Genomic DNA, 21,056 nt, shown 5'->3' on the forward strand with positions numbered 1-21,056 from the left:
TATCGCTCATAGATTTCGTCGTTATGTAGGCTATGGAATCATCCATCCTCATGTAGGGGGCCAAAAATTCTTTGGATGATTCTTCTCTCGAACGCGGCCTAGAGTTCGTAATTTTTCTTGTTAAGAACTCAAGTTTCCGAGGAATACATGAGGACTGGCAAGATCATTGTCTTGTACAGAAAGAGCTTTGATCCTATGGTGAGACGTTTCGAGCGGGACAGTTTTTGTAAGCTGAAATAGACACTGTTGGCTGCCAACAACCGTGCGCGGATTCCATCATCAGAGCTGTTATCGGGTGCGATTTTCGACCCTAGATAGGAGAAATTATCAACGGTGTCAAAGTTGTACTCTCCTGTCTTTATTCTTTCCGTTTGACCAGTGCGGTTTGATGTTATTGGTTGGTTGGTTTTCGATGCTGACGTTACCACCATATACTTTGTCTTGCCTTCATTGATGTGCAGCCCAAGATCTCGCGCTAGTCGTCGCCTGCTCGATCTGGATGAAGGCAGTTTGTACGTCTCGGGTGGTTCTTCCCATGATGTCGATATCGTCAGCATAGGCCAGTAGTTGGGTGGACTTAAAGAGGATCGTACCCCTTGCATTTATCTTTGCATCACGGATCACTTTTTCCTGAGCCAGGTTAAAGAGGACGCATGATAGGGCATCCCGTTGTCGTAGACCGTTGTTGATGTCGAATGGTCCTGAGAGTGATCCTGCTTATTTATCTGACCTCGCACATTGGTCAGGGTCAGCCTAGTCAGTCTTATTAATTTCATCGAGATACCGAATTCTCTCATGGCCGTGTACAGTTTTACTCTGGCTATGCTATCATAGGCCGCTTTAAAGCCGATCAATAGATGAGGCAGCTGATGTCCATATTCCAACAGTTTTTCCATCGTTTGCCGCACAGAGAAAATCTGATCTGTTGCTGATTTGTCTGAAGTGAAGCCCCTTTGGTATGGGCCAATGATGTTCTGGGCGTATGGAGCTATCCGGCTTAGCATGATAGCGGAGAATATCTTATAGATGGTACTCAGCAACATGATACCTCTATAATTGCTGCACTGTGTGATATCTCCCTTTATATGTACGAGACGGATAACGCCCTTTGCCAGTCGTCAGGCATTGATTCGCTGTCCCACACCTTGAGCACAAGTTGATGAACTACTTGGTGTAATTGGTCGCCTCCATATTTAACTAATTCGTCTGTAATTCCATCGGCTCCTGGCGACTTATGATTTTTAAACTGATGAATTGCATTGACTGTTTCTTTTATACTTGGTGGTGGCAGTATTTGTCCGTCGTCTTCAGTTGGCGTGACCTCGAACTCGCTGATGTTGTGGTTATTCAGTAGGTTATCAAAATATTCAACCCATCGCTCCAATATGCCCATTCTGTCGGAAATCAGATTTCCCTCTTTGTCTCGACAGGATGAACATCGCGGTGTATAAGTCTTCATCCTGCTGACTTGTTGGTGAAACTTGCGCACCTGGTGCGGTTGCTTCCTGTACTTTTCGAGTTCACAGACCTGTTGGTTCTCCCAGGCTTCCTTTTTCCGTCTGTGAAGTCGGTTCTTCGCTCGCCGGGGTTCATGATAAGTCTCGCGTCTCGCGTGCCCGCGTCCTTTGAGAATGCAGCATTATTCGGTATGCGACCTTCTTCCGTTCCATTGCTAGCTTACATTGACCATCAAACTAGCCGTGCTGACTCTTTTTGCGGCAGGGGCCAAGTATGTTTGTGGTCGTATTTATGATAATGTTTTTGAGGTGATTGTGAAGATCATTTGTTGATGCTTCATCTTCAGGATCTCTGTTGACTGCGGTTATTGTGGTGTGCAAACCAGGTACTTCCAACAACCATTTCGTGGGGCACTGCTAATTGAAAGATCCGCAGTCCGTTATCATTTGTATTTTGATGTACGCTATGGAAGCCAACGTATCGTCTGAATAAGGGCTCCTTCCCTACTTGGCTCTTAAAATTCCCAAGTATCCTTCTCCGACTCTGCAGTCTTATTTGTAGGGGCGTGAACATTAATGAGGCTTATATTTCTAAATTTGCCTGGCAAGCGCAGAGTGCATGGCCGTTCGCCGTTCGTTTTCAAAGTCGGTAACAGCAGGTTTCATTTTTTGACTGACTAAGAAACCAATTGCGAGCACATGGTTTGCTGGATGGGCAGTATAATAAATGGCGTAGCGACTCTTCTACAGGAAACCGGTCCCTGTTCATCGCATCTCCTGTAACGCTGTTACATCAGCCCTATATTGCCCCGTTGGCGTTGCCGGGTTCGTCGTTGTATTATCCATCCAGTCCGAGGCGCCCGTTGTCGCTTCGTAACAAGTTGCCTACCCTACCCAACCACAGCCTGGAGGACCAGTTGGTACAATTTGTCCTGTTAGCAGGCTCGGGAGACTCGCCTTCATCCCTCTCCGTCTGCAGCTTTTCGTTAAGAAAGAGCTCCCAGCGATCACCACGTGGAGGTGGAGATAGGAGTTGGCAGTAGAGCTGTTGGTGTTGGTTCAGCATACGTTTCCCAGGTTTTATGCTACATCCAATCCACGTTTCGCCCTGGGACCTATACTACCCTTTGACCTTTTGAAATGAATGATCGGGCATTTGAGAAAAAAAGTTATGCTGCGCACCTTGTAAATATTCACCTCATTTAAGAGTTTTGGGAAAGGATATTTGGTGTTTCCATATACGAAAATGGTGACAATACTCTTGGCAAATGCTAAAATTATTTCCAGACCTTCCTTTTCCGTTCATGGAAGGTAGGTAGAAATGATCTTTTATAGTATCTAGGACGTTTTACTTTGAAGGACCGCCGTTATGGGTTTCAGAGACGTCAACATGAAGGGTTCGCAAAGTTTACTATGAGTTGGAGGCCTGACGAAATGGGGTGGAAATAGGGGATTCCCTCCGGGCCCGGAGTTTTCTAAAGGGCTCGAAATAACAATTTCAATTCAAAAACGGGTAATAAAGGGGACCTGTATTTTCACTTCAGATCCGTATAATTTCTACTCCGGGCCTCGTTGTCCGGCTTATTTTTCAACCCGATACCGGATTTCTCTCTGTGGCCCTGGTTACGACGTGTTTCATGTGTTTGAATAAAAATTCGATTAGGTTATCCTGATCTCTATTAGAAAATGTTTCGAGTTATCTTAGTTTCTGTAGATATTCTTTAATACTTTACCTGATTTTCTTTATCTTCCATCTTTACAACTCAAAAACACTTCCTCAAACTTTCCTGTGGCTTGATGGTTTTGTTTTGTTACTTCCGAAATCTTCTACAGCGAAGGTGGCTCAAAGTATTATGTTACATTCTTCGCGGAACTCTTATCTTATTTCACTTCCTTTGTTTCAATAATGCTGCGGGGCTATAATTTGATCTGACCTCATGCACCTTACCAAACTTTCAGAAAGAAAGTGTAGACTGTCTTCTGCTTATTAATATAAATCAACGAAATGTCTGTTTATTGTATACCAAATTAATAAAACAAACAAAATGTAGTTATTTGAATAAGATGATTTATTGGAAGTTTGGATACCTCTGCATCTTAAGATAAAACAAAGATGCATTCGGAAGAGTTGGAAATCCACGTACAAGCCACCCATTTGTGGTCCATAGGAGTTGAATAATGAAGTTATAATGTGCTCATAATACATGACGCCAAGTTGGAAGGCAACAAGTACCTGCAAGGTTGTTGCTGCGGCTTTGAGGCTCCAACTTGATGTAGGAACTGACCCCAGTTCATTTATCTTCGCCCTGTTCATCTTTGACGCTATTAGATACGAGCAGTCAGTTTAGTGGCCACCGAGTTTGTGCTCTTGAAGCGACTTGAAAGGGTCACCTGTGGGGTATGACAGTGGTGCAGAGTTAACCTTGGTATCACTGTCCTTTATGCTGGGGACTACTGTTATGTTATTGAGCCGTTGGTCACTTACATTTAGCAACAATGGTGCAATGTAATATAATTCACTGGAATAATTGCTGAGTGGCTGTGGAATGGTTCCAATGTAACCGATACGATGTTAAAATCGAGGCTCATTTCTTTGCCTCTTTTTGCATATGGCAGAGCAGAGAATTCGCAATGTGTGAGATGTGGATAATATTAAATGTTGGAGACAACTTTTGAAAAAGAGTTGTAAATATTGTTGGATTGGAAGTAGTATCTTCAGCAACATCGTTTCACCCAGTTAGTTGGCTTCAGATGCAAAATCATTTCGCATCCGACAGTTGAAGTGCTCGGAAGACAGATAGTGGTGTTAACGAAACGAAAATTTGATCTAAAGATTAGCCAGATTGAATCCCACCCAGGCCTTCGATAAAGATACAAGATACGAGTCGATTAGACCAATTTGCATCTCGTGTGTTAATAGTTAGATTAGCGATTTGTGGAAAAAGCATAAATTACCATACATAACTGCGGGCGTAATATACTAATAATTGTTCGGATATTTTGAAAAGTTTTTTAATCGGAAGCGAACGGGAGAAGGAAAGCAGAGAACTAGACAAGTGGAGTGGAGTACGCAAATTTCCATTGATCGGTAAGTGAAAGATGAAATTATTGAACTGATATGATTCGATAGATACGTAAAGTTAGCGCAACTGATATAATTAGTGAGTTGTCTAGCACGGATTGCTATGCATTTTTTCCAGCACAGATTGGAGAAAAAAGCTGGTAATTTTTTCGTTCCATATTTCTGATAATTTGTATTTCTTGGCTGGTAATGTGCGCAGACACGTGCTTGCGCTTATTATGTTATTTGTGAAAATAATGACTTTTTTAATTCATCATGTATTATTTCACTTTCATTTATATTAAAGATTTTTTCACAAAAGTGCTATTTGCTAATGGTTAGCACAGCCAGGGGTCGTAAATCGCAGTATTTCCCAACCAATACTGAATTAAACAAGCTCCGCTCTCTTTGAACTGTGACCTGACCTTAGCAGTTAATATTTCCGCTAAACCTGTCTCTTTGATATTTCCGACAATTCCTAGGAATTTCCAAAAACCAATTCCAAGAGAACGGTAATTAGAAGTATAAAACATTTCCACAATTTTTAGATATGCATATTTATTTACAATGCATATACAATAAAATGTTTATAGGTTGAACCTGAATGAACCACGGCAGATATTTTTTAAAAAACGCCATAAAAACTGATTTAAAGTTGTTATTTATTAGTGGCCTTTGAGTGATATGGGGTTTGAAAGTTAGGATCCGCTTTAAGATGGTCTCAAAGCTTGCCTTGGCGAATCCGAGTTCTATTTCTATCACGGAAAGAAGGGTATTTGGCATATGAAGTGGGCAGTCTTCTTCGAAAGCCTCTCTCATTTTAGTTGTGATTATCTGGGTTATTTTCTCAATTCGAGTAATGAATTTGTTGCACCACCCAGGTATCGTTACTCTGGGGCTCAGCTCTATTTTGTACGCCGCGCAGTATGTCTTCCACGGATTTCGAAATGGACAGGTTGGAGGTGGATACATATCGGCATACCTACAAAGTCAATGCGCCTGTGATCCGAGAGTGTAATATCGTATTATACTTTCCGACAAGAGCCACTATGTGTAAGGATAATACCGTGACCTCTCGCCTGATTGCTGTTCAGAGACCCTCTTCAGGGTTAGTCGCCCACTCTCCCTGCCTGTGGCAATCATCCGTGCTTTCATCGACTCAAAGGGAGGCTTGATGCCTTCCGATAATACAGTTTTACATCTAAGGGGAATTTTATGCTAAACTGTTTGCACTACCCAACATCGGACTCAAATAGATTGGTGTTGCCTTAGAAGACCCATTCATCGGGTTCGATAGCCTTAACTGAATTAACCGCCAGCCGAGCCCTCTTTACTACTCTTTGGGCGGAGAAGTTTGGAGCATCAGAGGACCGCCGCCGCTTCGGTTTACTCTTAGCGACACAAGACGATCATTTTTCCTCAGTCTTGGCACAACCCGGAGGTGGTGATTTGCCTGAAGGCATTGTTTTGCCAGAACTCGATTAGCTGAGAAGCTGTTTACTGCCCGAGGACAAATCCTTACTCGTGGGTAAGACTTGAGCCTCAACAGGTGCTGCCGACGCTCAGGATGAAGACTGCTGATAAAAGGGGCCTACTCCGGCTGGTTCATCAAGTACTGGATTTCGATTAGGTTGGCCGCCGCATCATCAACCACATCTTTATAGAAATTGCAGTTTGGAGGCCGTCTTCGCTCAGTACCTGGGTTAGGAAATAGGCAAGGTGGCACATCTTTGACGAAATACACGGTTTATTTACCCCCTCTTTCCCAGGATTACTGCTATATTCTGAGAGTGCGGGCACTCCATTTGTGAGGTATATAGATTTATGCTCTGCACCGCAGAGAACAATTGGAATACCTCCTGCTTGATAAGAGACAGTATGATAAATATTTTTATTGAAGGCGCCAGCATTGTGGACTGGTTGAACCGCACTACTGGATAATGGAACTCCGGTTTCAACTGTGCTGTTCTGAATCTGCTCGAAAAGGCTCATCTTCGTGTCTATCATGATTTCGAGGTAATTCACCGTCGGCTTCGACAGGACCATGATTTCAGGACGCGAGAAGGACCATGTTCAATCATCTACCTGCTGACTTGCCTAGTGTGCACTGAGTATGCATGACCATACGTGTGGTAATCAGTGCCGGAATAACAATGTTTAAATTACTATTCAAAATGCATATTTCATATTTGGTATAATGTCAAATTCACTGTTTTTAGTAAGTGTTTAAGGATAAAGTGGATTTCAAGTATCTAAACAGAAAATGAGAAATCAACTTATGATATGCACAGTATCATGATTGACTTAGAAATGTGTAACGTTTTTGTTAACGTTATCTATTTGGAGCCTTTCGATAAAAGGAAGACGATCATTTGTTGGAATTTATAAGCTTGAAAAACAGAACGGCGAACTCTAGGAAGCCTGAAAGCTGATACCCTTTTACAGGAGTTTTATTGTATCTGCTCAAGCCGAAAAAGTGACTTGACATATGATTTCAAACTAAAAGATAAGAGTATTAAAAGTTCGGCAAGTAAGACTTCGTTCCATTTTTGGATCTTCTTCTTTTTCTTCAGCCTTTGCACCGTTCACAAGCGGGACCAGCTCGTCGTGATCGGTTTCGGCATTTGGGTCTATCAAAAGCCTGATCAGAATCGCGAGGCTTTTGAATCCCCATCAAGCGTATCAAGTCACCGTTTTTTCGGCCAGCCTTTTGTCGCTTGCCATCGACTTCGATGTTGAGACCAATCTTGACAAGTGTATTCTCGTTGGCGCGAATTACGTGACTATACCATCAAAGACGCCCCTCTCGCAATTTTGCGATTGGTGCAACCCCCGTCCTTGCGGCATCCATTTTTCTTTATAGGCGTTACGGGGAGCTGTGTTGTCAATGTTAACTCTCACCCGATTGTCAAAGGGATTTTGGTGGTGTTATTATTTGAGCCCGGAGCACCATACAAACGAGTTAGTGATAGAAGTCTATGTATACTGGCCTCCCTATATGTCCTGACATTCACCAAGGCTGAAAAGTGGCGGCGTTCGATCAACACGAGGTCAATTTGTTTGAGAGTAGTGCCGTCTGGAGAGGTCCATGTATCTTTGTGTGGCCTCATAGAAGGTATCCTTCTCGGACTCTGCAGTCTCCTCTGTAGGCGCGTGAACGTTAATGAGTCTTACATTTCGAAATTTGTCTTGAAATCGCGGCGTGCATGGCCTTCATTTTTTGGCTGACTGAGAAATCTACTCGAAGCAAATGGTTTGCTGGATGGCTATTATAATATATGATGTTATGGTTCTTCTTTGGGAAACTGCGGTCAGTGCGTCTGTTGTAACGCTGTTACATCAGGGGTACATTGAAACAGAGTATCGGCTAGCTGCTGGGCAGTATTTGATTTTCACAGGGAGAGTACAGAAAATGTGCAAGTCCTTAGTCCGGTTTCGTTGTCGGGTTCATTGTTGTAAAATCCATACGGTTCGAGGCTCTGTTTGTGTCTTCGTAACAAGTTGTTCTCCGTGTAGGGTTGTCAACCCTACCCAATCTCCAGTCTGAAGAACAACTTGGTTCAATTTGTCTGGCTTTTAAGGTTTGGTATGTAAAGCAGAACCTTGTTAAAATCGGTTGTCTGTTTGTTCTCCGTCTGTCTGTTTGTCTGTCTGCCATACGACCTTTGACGTAAGTTGGAAAATGGGTGAGTGTGGGGTACAAATATACAAACTTAAAGTTAGACAAGACTCATTTTCGGAAAGTACCTTACCTAAAAAAATGAGAATAATCAAGGTGATTCGCCTATATAAAATCTAGACCTCAAATATGTTCCACTTCAAAATTTGCTCAAATAAACTTGATAACAGCATATTACCAGCTTTATGGAAATTGACGGGGAAGTCTCCCCTAAGTTCAGAAATGCATTTGCATAGTAGATAGTATTCCGCATAATTCTGCCAACTATCATTAGAGTTATAGTACTATAGCTCAAATTTGTCAGCGAATTTACTGCATCTTAGAACATGCAAACGAGATGCTGATTGACACAGAATTTGGTGGGAAGGTGGGATCTGTGACACGCCCACGCATGCCGTTCTAGGTGAAATATGAGCAAAAGGAGGTGTAACATTTTTCTTTACCGAAAATGTATTGCTGCATCCCGGATTGTCGCAGACATTTCAAGCAGTAAGAAAGTACGAATCAAGACTGAAGCCCACTGGGCCAGACTATTACCGAACAGGACACTTCGGACTATAGCACAGGTTCCAAGGATTGCCGCTTTTTGCATCTCCATATATAGCCAGGCGCTTAGATCGAGCGTTTGCAGCGTTTTATGTAAATTTTTCGGGATTAATCCCGTCCCTGAAATTACCACTGCTCACTACACCACCACTGCTTCGATTTTTATAGTCTACTTCATATCATCCGCCAAGGGGCCGTAGTTCCGAATGTTTGCTTCCTGCTTTTCAACTGTGTTCCAGTCCAACAACAAGTAATTGGTCTTAATTTTGAAAGGCCAACCTGTTCCTTGGGGATGAGAGAAGTTATCCCCTTGGTGAAAAATTCTGGAACCAATTCACTGTGAGTGCTCTAGAACCGTTTCAGCCAGAAGTTGTGAATTTTGTCAACTCCTCGCGTCTTTCAATTACCTTACTTTCCAAGGGCTGCTTCTACGTCAGCTTCAGTAATGTCAGGCATGGTAATTTCGAGGAGGGTCTCGCATGAACGCATAAGGTGTGGGAGCCACGTTGTTTCTAAATTGCAACGGCTAGGTTCGCTCCAAACACTTCTCCGGAAGTCCTCTGTCTGATCCAGATCGAGGTTACTTTCCCGACTTGAGTTAGTGAGATTTTTATAAAATCCCCGTTGGTTCTGGAAGAACAAGGTGTTGTCTGTCCTTCGCTGAAAGCTCTTTTGCTACCTAACTATGAACGCTTCATGTAGTCGGTGTTTGTACCCTGATGGATTCCGTTCCAAATCCGTGACATGGTAATAGGCGCGAAGGATAAATTCATTGAGTTGGTTCGTCCATATCATACGGCGCCTAGGTCTTCGTTCCTGGTGGTTGACGGCATAACCGCCAAAACATCCAAGGGCGAATAGCCACTCTGATGTTGTTGAGCAACTCTTAACCGTGTTGGATACTGCCTTCGTGTCCCTAGGGTCTCATTAAAATTGTCCCCAAGTGTCCCCAATTTTGTTCCCAAGAGTATTGGGGAGGTAGTCAACCCTGCAACAGAGTCCCAATGCTGCAATGCACCATGGTTACCTCCAAAGGTAGGGAAGGTATTTGGAGGGGAGCCGCTGAAATATAGTGTAACGTCACTGCAATTCATCCAATAGGTGCGTCGATTCCTTCACCCCGGATTACGGATTTGTTAAGGAGGTTTACTCTCCCTGAAAGGGAAGGGTAGGTAAGGGAAGACGAACACGAATGGCAACATTCTGGTTGCCCGCGGCTACTTATTTACAAGATTCACTTCGAAGCTGACCCGGTAGGCCATGTCATTATCCGCCCGCAACCCATGACACGTTCCTGGTCGCATGCAGCAGCAGCTCTGCGTTTGCCACTCAGGTCGGCATTAACCTGGTACGGTATCATGTATGTTTTGTTTTTTTAATACACGGAGGTGTTAAAAAATCTCAAAAGGACACATCCATTTCAGTTCTGCCGTGTGAACGTCAAAGCTGGCATGGAAGTAGTGTGAGATTCGCACCCACAAAAAAGCACACCCATCTCTCCTATCCTTGCCCCCACGAGACCACCATTTAGGCATTACTTCGTGGGGCAGGTTTGCCTTCCGTAGGGCTTCATGTTTCCATCTCTGCAGTCTTCCTCTTCTTTGCTTCCTTCAGCAGCTCCATTCTGTCTTTAGGGCACAGCCTCTTCATTTCTTTGCGCTTTTCTTGCGCGTGCTTCTCTCAGGAGCTGTGTTTGTATCCTCACAATTGTGTGGATGACTGAAGTCCAGTTTGCCTCCGACTTGAGCATCTGCCGGATTAAGTTTTGGGTGCTCACGCCGACTCTCAGGGCCTCGTCCAGGCTTCCTCTCTCCTCCCGGAAGCTCGGGCACTCAAATACCACATGCTCCAGGTCTTCTGGGAGTTCACGACATCTATAACAGTTCGGGGAATCATCCACACCGATACGATGCAGATACGTTCAGTAGCAACCACCGTGTCAAGTGGGAAACTGCGTGAGGTGATAGTTTATCTCTCCGTGTCGTCGTTCAAGTCATTGCCTAATATCAGGAATAAGCTTGTATGTTCACCAGAGTCTACGCGACTCGTCTCTTACCGTTCGCCGGTCATCTGCTTCCGTTCCTGATGGACCCGCCTGCCTCCGTCCATACAGGCATCGCATCTCTCTCGCTAACAGGTCAATAGAGACCATCCCTTCGATTACGAACACTGCATCATCCGAACTAGTTCGAAATGCGCTGCATACTCTCAGTGCAATCAGATCAGAATTTATCTTCCTCCAGTTCTGTAAGTTGTCCAAAGCCTCCGCCCACACAGGCGACGCGTACAACAATATGGACCGCACGACTCCCGCTGTCAGCAGCCTGGTACACTGTTTTGACCAACCTACCTACGTCCGGCATCATCCTGGTAAGGACCGTGGTGGCCTTTACAGCTTTTCCACAGGCGTGCGATATATGCCCTTTGATCCCTGGCATCGAGAGTCACGCCAAGGTATTTGATGGTCGGCTTTGTATCATGTATGTAAAATCTGTTGTATTGGAAATGTGGATGTACCAATCGAGAATGAATGTAGAATATAGGCTTAGAACGAAAGTGACTTTGTTCAGTCACAGGTAGGGCAGATGTGAAGAATTTCCAGAGGATCGGTGGATGCATATTCTCATCCATAATATTAGGGAATAGATTGAACAGAAACATGGGGATATGAATTAGCACCTTATGTATTTCCACGTCGAATATGGAGGCTTTTGGGTAAATCATCTGCATCGATTTGTAAAGGATGATTTCCAGAATTGTCCTAAATGTTCTCTTCATTAGGCCTTCCAAAACATGTAAGGTTTCTTTGATTCAGAAGCTGAAAGAAAGGATCTGTAGGAGTGTCTTTTTGCATTTTTTGTTCATCTTCGTGTTTCAAAAAAACGTGTTGTATGTAAGATATTATTCGATAGAGATGGTACTCCGTATTTGTATATATTCGTGTCCACTTCCAGACAGAATTTCATTCAAGGTTTGTTCTCTTTGTTTGTAAAATAAATAGATTTTACTGTTGTACTCAAGGAGGACCTTCTTAACTAATATACTAAGATTGGACATAGAAAAATTATAGAAAAAGCTGCTTTTTGCATAAAAGAACTAAAGTTTTTTCAAAGAACTAATATTGATGAAGGAAACAATTATTGCTCCAAATAACCTATTCGTGAAATAAAATACATTTCCGTTAAAAAAAGACTTTTATTTTTTATATTCAGATTCAATAATATTTGTTTTCCTATCTTAAGTTACGCAAAGCAAGGACATTGGACTAAATCCCATAAAACTTTCGCATAACGTTATCATTTATCACCCAAATGATAAACCAGAACAGTTAAGCGAAATTCGATCAAACATAAAACCTCCATTTTTTATGTAAATTTGTTTTTAATTTACTCGATTTAGTTATTAAAATATTCAAGTTTCGAACGTTCACCGGATGAACTTGGTCTGTTTTAAGAACGAAACACGCGGATGAACTTCGTCTGTTCTAAGAACAAAAGTTCATATTGTTCTAGACTGAACTAGAAAATTCTCACGTTATATCGAGTATCTTCGTTAAAAAGATATTGTTTTAAATTAGCATAATGGTTTGCTACTAAGATTAGACAACATTTTAGGATTTTGTGTTGCTAAATATTTGCAAGAACAAAACCGAGTTACGGTTGTGTCCATAACTTATGTTGGCTTCTCGTTAATTGCTTTGGATGAAACAAGTTGTTGAGCTGATTAGGCGAATGCGAATGGGATTATTAAATTTTAGCAACAGGTGAAGATACAATCTTAGAGAAATCTTAAGTTTTTTTGGGATAATAGGCGTTTGTTTTTGTTTCTGTGAAATCATATCTGTTCATTATTAAATATATTTTCATTTGGAGGTGCATAATAAGTTCATAAGTAATTATTTATTTCTAGCAGTGGAAAATATATTTTTGCTGAAGGCGGTAATAACTTGATATGAATAGATTAGTACTAATTTCGTGTTTAATTAGGTCGTAAAGATCTCAACTAGTTTCAGTTATTCCTTTCATGAAACCATCATCCCATTACCGTCTATGTTTCTTGATTGATGTTTATGATCGGGTTCTGAACTGCTGAACAAATTATAGAAATAGGCTTGAATTAAGGAAATATAATTTATTTTTTAATTATACAAGTTGCCTCTGAAAACGGTAAATATGTTTTCTTTAAATGCTGAAAAGAAGAAGTTGAACGCTCTGAATGTAAAAGTTTTCGCAATTCTCTTCTGTAACGAGCTCTGGCTACTTTGCAGTTACATGAAAATTGCATAGCCAGCGCCATTTTAGGATGCTCAAGCTTGGAGTAATATCCCATCTTCTAGTCAAGTTAAATTAGTAAAAGTAGGACTGATGAAACCTTTTCATTTTCTTCTACACTACATTTTATATTCTTTAGCAATTCTGGTCCTTTGAATGGATTTTTAGTGAGGATCGCGATTAAATAGGGCGATTTACAGTACCACCACTGCAAAACGACATACAAACAAGTCGGAAGCTGTGCGCTTCAGGTTTGGTGTATTTCTCATGTAAAACCATTTGAGTGGACATTTGTCTTATTGATACCTAGCACGTAATGTATATGGATATATTACGCCAGAATGTTTACTTTCGCGGACTGCTGAATTTGCTCCATATCAAGACGACTTTTTAAGGTTTTGTGTAAAACAAAACCTTATTAAAATCGGTTTACTGTCTGTCTGTCTGTTCGTCTTTTCTTTAAGAAGGTGGAAATCTTCAAAATACTCTTGCCTGAGCATGCCAGAGTGTCGGATTTTTACCCACTAAAACCACCCCCGATTCCACACACCCTTAAGACTGTTCTTCTGTAAACCGTACTCAGTTTATGTGCATTGCCTAAAACATGCAGCGCTTTTCCCCAAACTGGGAGTGCATACAGCATGATAGAACTCACCATCCTGGCTATGAGTAGCCTGCAAGTATGACCGGTCCTACTATGTTCCGCATCATGCTTGTCAGAGCCATATTCCTGGTGGATGCTTTTTCACAAGTATGCTCTGTGTGCTGCTTAAAATTGAGTTTCCCGTCTATCATCACCCTCAAATATTTGATGGCCGGCTTGGAGGTTGGAATTCCTCCGCGAGTGCCAGTCCAGCACTTTCTAACCAAGCTTTAACAGCACTGATTGCTTCGCTTGAGTACAACTCAGCATCATCCAGATGCTTTGTGACCACAACCCGTGCTATATCGACGGCGTGACCCACCACTGAGGCCTCCTCCGGAACCGGAAGGTTAAGCACATCATTATACATGATGTTCCATAGCAGTGGGCCCAGTATAGAGCCCTGTAGGACACTCGCAAAGACAGTGTACTCCTTGGGTTCATCATCGGTATTATATCAGAATGTCTCCTTTTGCAAGTAGCTATCGATAATAGCGGCGAGGAGGTGGGAACACCAATCGTCCCTAGATACTTTCGTATAAGGTTCCAGTTGGAAGAGTAGAATGCATTCCTTACATCCAGGGTCACCCCCACACAATATTTGCTGGTACAACCACTTTTCGGCCAAGCTAGTAACCATTTCAATGGTTGATGTGTCTTTTCGGAACCCATACTGCCTATCTGAAGGAGAAAACAAGAATCTTAACATAAAACTTCTTAGAGAAGAGAAGTTTAAAAGACCAAGCTGTTGTGCGTTATCACTTCGACAAAGTCCAGGAATCGGGCATTGGAAGTAGACCTCGAAGTCCGCGAAGAGGAGGTTGAAAATGTATGTGTTGCGTATATTGTAAGACGCAGGATGGCAGGTGATGTTATTAGAGGCGGAGACCTGAGGAAAGTTTAAACAAGTCGGGAAACCGGAAGCTGGATGCTCCCCACTTTTCCAACAAACGTCCGGACCGGTTTCGGAAAGTACTAATTGAAACCTTTCATTTGATCCCCCTTATAACTATATTTGGTGAAAAATGAAAAGAACGGCGTAACTCATTGCATGCGTGGGCCTTCACAGTTCCCACCTTCCCAACAAATTTGATGGTATAACGGTGAGAAAGGTGCGCGTGATAGACAGACAGATGGACGGACAGACTGGAAGACAGACTGATAAACTGTAATAAGGTTTTGTTTTACACAAAACTTAATGGAGCCAAAATCAAGGGGCGAAGTATGAAGCCTGAAAGTTTTTCTGCTCGATTGGTGACCTGGAGGCAGTGCTTGTCAAAGAGGTGCTTTTTGTCGAAAATGACTCCAAAGTCGTGAGTAGAGTTCTGATATGATAAGGAATATCCGTTAAGAGAGTATGAAAAGGAAGTGGGTGAGGATTTGAGCGAGAAACACATAGAGTGAGTGACATGTTCAGGCGCCAAACCATTAGCAGAACACCAGTAAACCAGAATGTTTAGGTCTGATTGAAGACACAGTCCGTAGGCTCTGTACGACGCCAAATGAGAGAGATGAGAAACGAGATGTGCAGCCATCAGTAGCGACGAGGATCGATTGAAGGCAAGCCAAGAAGCAAGTGATATGGGGACACTTAGAGACGAGTGCTTAGATAAAAGTATCTTGTGATTTACAGTGTGATTTTAGTAAAGTCAGTGTAGATAATACGTGCGTGAATTTAGACATTTGGCGGCAATTACCAACTTTGCCGCCAAATGTCTAAAAAGTCGAGCAGGTTGGAACCCGTGGATTTATGCTTAACAGAGCCGTGTTGTTCTTTCACTCTGAGGTGGCCAAAGTGGGAGGACAACCAGTCCCTGACATACTTTTGCAGGAATGAAATGGGACGATAATTCTTGGTAAGGTCAAAAGAAGAAGAGAGGATTCGAAAGGGGTGCACCGAGTGCTAGCGTAGTTGAGCGAAGTATAGCCCAAGGGGAACGAAAGTATTGGATGAACCATTGACTTAAACAAAAATGCGAAAAAGAAAGTAAAATGCTGTACGCAAGGACGTTGAAAACGGTGAAAGGTGATTTCGACTTAAAAGACCTGGAGGGAAACGTTAGAAGGATCCGAAGAATTCCGAAAAGGATCTGATGTTAGAGTTGAAAAGATCCAGTGTGGGTAAAACTGACATTAAAAGTTTCCTAGTGGAACATGAAATCTATAAACAGTGAGATGATCTCAATGAGGTGACAGCTAGACTACCGCGAGGGAAAATTTAGGCTGGAGGAACTTGGAGGAGAATACTTTGTGAGTGCGCGGTGAACCTTTGATGATATTCAAACGGTTGCCAGTTGGGGCAGCGTAGAACTTGATCGCTACTGGAAAACTTCGAATTTGATGAGATGTTTGGCTACATTATGGAGGTGCTGGACACTTTGCAGATTTTTCGGCTAAATGTTTCAGAGAATTCGGTTTGCCACATTTGACACGTTTGCATCTCTTCCTGCTCGTCCTCTTGGCAGTTCAGTTTCAAAAATACTTAATAGATATCTTTGATTCGATATCCTTATAAGGTAGTGTGTGACGACAACAGCCAATTTGAGTTTCACAATTACGTCAATGTTTCACCGGGAAAGCGATATGATGTCATTTTGCGGGTTTCCAAAAATAATGTTCGAAATAAATGAATAAAATATAGAATGAATTAGTTGTTCCCGGCTATATTTATTTATTCATATATGCACGTATGTGTTTTTGATATCCATTGAATCACTGATCAGTATCACACCTCGAGGAGGATGGTTTGCAGTTTGGAAATAATGTTCAGCTATCTTTTATCTTTTGAATCATTCAAAACAAATGATTTGAATATTTATGGCCTTTTGGGAATTTATGGGAATATTTCGCATTTTTTTTTTTTTGAATTTTTAGAAATTTTGGCAATGACTAACGAAAGTGAATTAAATTTACGGTTTCATAAAACATTACCGATTTTACTGAATTTCTTCTAACGGAACATTTCTGCATATTTTTTCCAAGAATGTCCATATGGTTTACCTTGAAGGCAAAATGGAATGGTAATGCGAAATACAGAAAATACCAAAATAAAAATAATTTAAAAAATTGGCTGCATACTTTTGATAATCGGATTTATGTGCTAATAAATTCTGCAGTTCTATGTGAGGCAACATTTTTTACATTATTATATTTTGTGTTGCTTAGTTGTTGAGTTCAATTCGAAATTTGCGAAATTAACTGTCAATGAAATATTAGAGCTAACTTCCGGTAGTTTAGGGTTTATATAATGAAATTTTGAGAGAGTGGCAGAGTTTTCAAGTCAATTGGAAAATTGGCATGGATTATTTATGCAGGTCTATTAGCATCTAAGTTTAAATCTTCAGAAGTATTAGCCTTGCGTTATAATCCCTGGAGTATGGTCGGGGAGTCGCATAGAGAGAATTATATCTTTTAAACCGTCCATCCAGGGACGATAGAAGGACTGCTTAAAAGTGGTTTCTCCGATCAGGCAAGGGCTTCCTCCCTCTGAAGTTTGGGTATTAGAATATTTCATGCAGGAGGTTTGAAAACGTTAGTTAGTTCACTCAGAACAAAATGTACTACGTTTAGATGAACAGCTCTTATAACACTGCCCAAGTTGGTTATAGTTCCAGGGCTGGACCATGCTGATGATTAAAGGTTTGTTATGGTCCTGCACTGAACCTGCGTTTACTTCAGCATAGGATATGCTGTCAAATGCTAACGTGAATTTGAAACAATTGAAACTCGACGCCATGCCGATCCATTTCATTTTCATACTATTATATTTCGACTATGCAAGCCCTGAAAAGTTAGAGATTATGCAGAATCAAGGGCATATGGTAATTCATAAAACTAATCTCAAAAATTTGCTTTCAGATCTATTTATCTACATTTTCTATAGACTATCTTTCTTCGTTATTTTGTGGAAAATAAATGGAAATAAAATATTGGCAACGGATTGGTACAGCTTCATCTTTAACGGACACTTTTAAGAGGCCATGGGAGGATGTCCAGTGGCAACTTTGGATTTTCTTTTAAGACTGAATTCTCTTCATCTTTATATTGCAAAGAAGCCTTCAGAATCCGATGGTATAAGTGAGGCAGAGAATGACCTAAACCGAAAGAAAGAACATTGTTTTCTTTCAATAGAGGGAGCATGTAGATGAAAGTCCCGGGGCTTAACGTAAATATCTACTGTGCAGGCATAATCCGACGGGGCTCCTCTGACACGAATTGATTTATCAACCAAAATCACGCATCAATATTAGTGGATATGAGGCATATTTAACATTCCTGGATGGAGGAGCTCTTCCCGCGATATGGGTGTAACCATAACTACCGTAAAATTTACTGCCGCAAATAACTGCCTAGATAACATGGGATTTTCCTCATGCATTTGCTGGGCCATTCTAGTTTCTATGGTACTAGGTAACCTCTGGCAAGGTTTTGTGGCAACAACTACTTCAGATGACACCCTTGTGGACGCGGAAACTATAGCAGCGAAATATTGCGAATTTAACCGAAAGCTTCAAGTCCCTTAAATTCAACTAGGAGAACTCCAAACTAGTGCGGGAATGCCTTACAAAAGTAAACACGTTTGATCTGAGCAATAATTTATGAATACTCTGAGTTCCGGGCTATATTGGGATGGAAGGCAGTGTAGAACAAACAAAAAAGTAGAAATGTTGCTCTATGCACCAGAATCCTTCTGTTGAATCTGAAAGGGGCTGGATGACATAACGTTTAGGAAAGAGTTCTTTCTCTTTCCTGAGAGGACCACACTATACGAGTTTACCATCAATCAAACAGTTTAAGGTGCTTTGGGGAACATATGAAAGCGCTTCTAGGATTGTTTGAAACAAGCCAAGAGCATCCTTAGAATCATAGGCGAGATACTCACTGGGCACGGGTCAGGCTAAACTGTTACCTATTTCTGAACGCAAGAATTCTCCCGAAGTATGTGAATTCAGGGGATATCTCGGTTCCCATGGTGCCAGTATACCCCTGGTAAGGTTTCGTGATCTACTATCACTTTAGATGAGTTCCCGTGCAGACTCGGGTCTGATTGCCCTAATCACGGCAGCAAACCAGTGTGATACAGCGTCTCTCGGTACCACGACTATGGAGGTTCTCGTCGGCCACTTAGTTTTGGTTTGGTCGACTGGGTTGCCACTGCGTTTTCCTCACCATCCCCTCCGAGTTTGCATGGTACAGCAAATTTCTTTCTTTCTTCAGAATGTCGACTAGGATCATACCCGCCACCACCAGTACCGTTGCTATCAGCCAGTAAACCGAATTGATCTGCTTCCTTCTCTGAGAGTTTGCAAGTACCTTCGCGTGTGTGTGCACCAACATTAGGTAACTTTTTTGACAGCGCTACAGTGGCACTAAGCTAAGCTAACATCTAGACGACCGTATGCCCACCGACTTCTACTTTCACAGTATTCTGCTTTCTTCTTTACCACCGTCAGTTCGGCGCTTTCTTTTGAGGAATTCACGGATCTTACTGTCTCCGTCGTGTAGACATCCATATCTTCTGCAGGCTTTGTTGTAACAACTACAGCCAGGTCATCTTCGAAACTGAGAATCTGAGCCTCTTCTGGGATGGAAAGACCCCACAAGATGACTCTTCATCCAACAGACAGATTGGACGATATGCTGCTGGATCTCCAGGTGGCATATTGGGTTTGATAAGCAACACCAACTTTTGCTTTTTCTACTAAGCGGGGTATATTACTTCTTTTGGGCACTATTCGAAGGTGTTAGCGAAAAGGTTAGGCCTATCTTCAAAGATTCGTTAGTTATGCTATCCAGACCTGAAGCGTTGTCGTCATCGATTCTAATACATATTTCCCGCAGCTTCTCTTCAGTTACACAGTACCATGTACTCGTTGAGTTGAATCACAGTTTGTCTTCCGCAGTTTTGGTGGCGGGGAAACAAAGTGGCAACAATCTTATTTTAAAGAGCGGGCAGGTCATATAAGGTGGTCTTCGCGGCCTTTTCATTGCTAATATTACTCTACTGTTCTCTAGTGTCCAGATAGCTGAGTGGTTAGAGCGCAAGGCTGTCGTACGGAAGCTCGCGGTTCAAATCTCACTGGTGGCAGTGGAATTTGTATCGTGATTTGACGTCGGATACCAGTCGACTCAGCCGTGAATGGATAATAATCTCCGGCGAGCGCAATGCTGACCACATTGCCTCCTAGTGTACCGTTACGGTCTTGAATGAAGTGCTTTAACACACTTCAAGGCCCTGATCCAACATCGATTGTTGCGCCAACGATTATAATTATATTATTATTATAATTAATACTACTCTACTATTGGTATTACTCTCTCTCTTCTCGCCTGGATCGCCTCTACCGGACCTTGCCCTAAGTTTCTGGTGAACCCTCTTTGCCCGGAAATATGCGGTTTTCAACGTTGCGATTTCATTGTTCCGTGAGTAATTGAATTGCCTACTGAGGAGTAGCCACCTTTTAGGTATAGTGGTATGCTTCCGTTATCTATTAAGTGATTTGGATAGCTGTATCCTCCAGGTAGATATATGAGACTTGAGCGCCGCAGAGAACGTGTCCCCTCAAATGTTTTCACAGTCTACCCGGACAATTTACCCGATATTATGTTACAGCCAGTTATGTCGACCGTGGACAGTTGTTAGAATAAACCGCACAGGCTTTTTCAAATATAATCGTTTTATTATATATCTGAGATTACTAGAGAAGAGATTCCAAGTAGCCTAGTGTAAGGTATCTTCATAGCAAAGTTGCTGAGTAAGTGTCTCTCCTTCTTCTTTTTCTTCAGCCTTTGTCCCTTCCACAAGCGGAATCTCGAGGCTTTTAAATTTCCATCCAACGTATCAAGCCACCGTTGTTTTGGCCGGCGTTTTCATCGTTTACCATCGACTTCGATGTTCAGACGAATCTTGATAAGTGAATTTTCGTTAGGGCGAATTACGTGGCCTTGCAATTTTTCCGCGATTGGTGCAATATTGATCTCGGATATCCTCATTTCGGATGTGATCAAAACGTGTCACGCCGCTACTCCAACGCAACATCTTCGTCTCCACTACTACAAGACGCCGTTCATTATTTTTTAAAGTCCCCCAACACTCAGAACCACAGAGAGCGACATTACAGTAAATTTTAGATTTGAGGTGTTCGTTGATACGTCGATCACAAAGAACACCAGTTGTGGAACGCTACTTCATCCAGGTTGCGTTAATGCGTGAAGCAATTTCATAACGCAATCCTCCATTGATTGATAGCATTGACCCGAGGTATTTAAATCGCTCAGTTCTGGGCAAGTTACTGTCGTTGACAGTGATTATGCTTATTTCATGGGGATTGGTCGTCAAAAATTTAGTTTTATTCAGATTCAATCTGGGACCGTGTTGCATGAGGCGAGCATTCCATTT

The 21,056-nt window shown here is 42.0% G+C and overlaps 1 protein-coding gene across 1 annotated transcript in view; it reads left to right on the top strand.

Annotated features, from left to right (window-relative positions):
- Positions 1 to 4,151: 4,151 nt before the first annotated feature.
- Positions 4,152 to 21,056, top strand: part of LOC119657309 — a 33,971-nt gene continuing 17,066 nt past the window's right edge. Inside the window, exon 1 of the mRNA XM_038064168.1 lies at positions 4,152 to 4,545. The gene's annotated coding sequence lies outside the window, so the exon portion shown is untranslated. The remainder of the gene's footprint in view (positions 4,546 to 21,056) is intronic.

This window comes from Hermetia illucens, chromosome 5, assembly GCF_905115235.1.
Source record: "Hermetia illucens chromosome 5, iHerIll2.2.curated.20191125, whole genome shotgun sequence".
Classification (NCBI taxonomy): domain Eukaryota; kingdom Metazoa; phylum Arthropoda; class Insecta; order Diptera; family Stratiomyidae; genus Hermetia; species Hermetia illucens.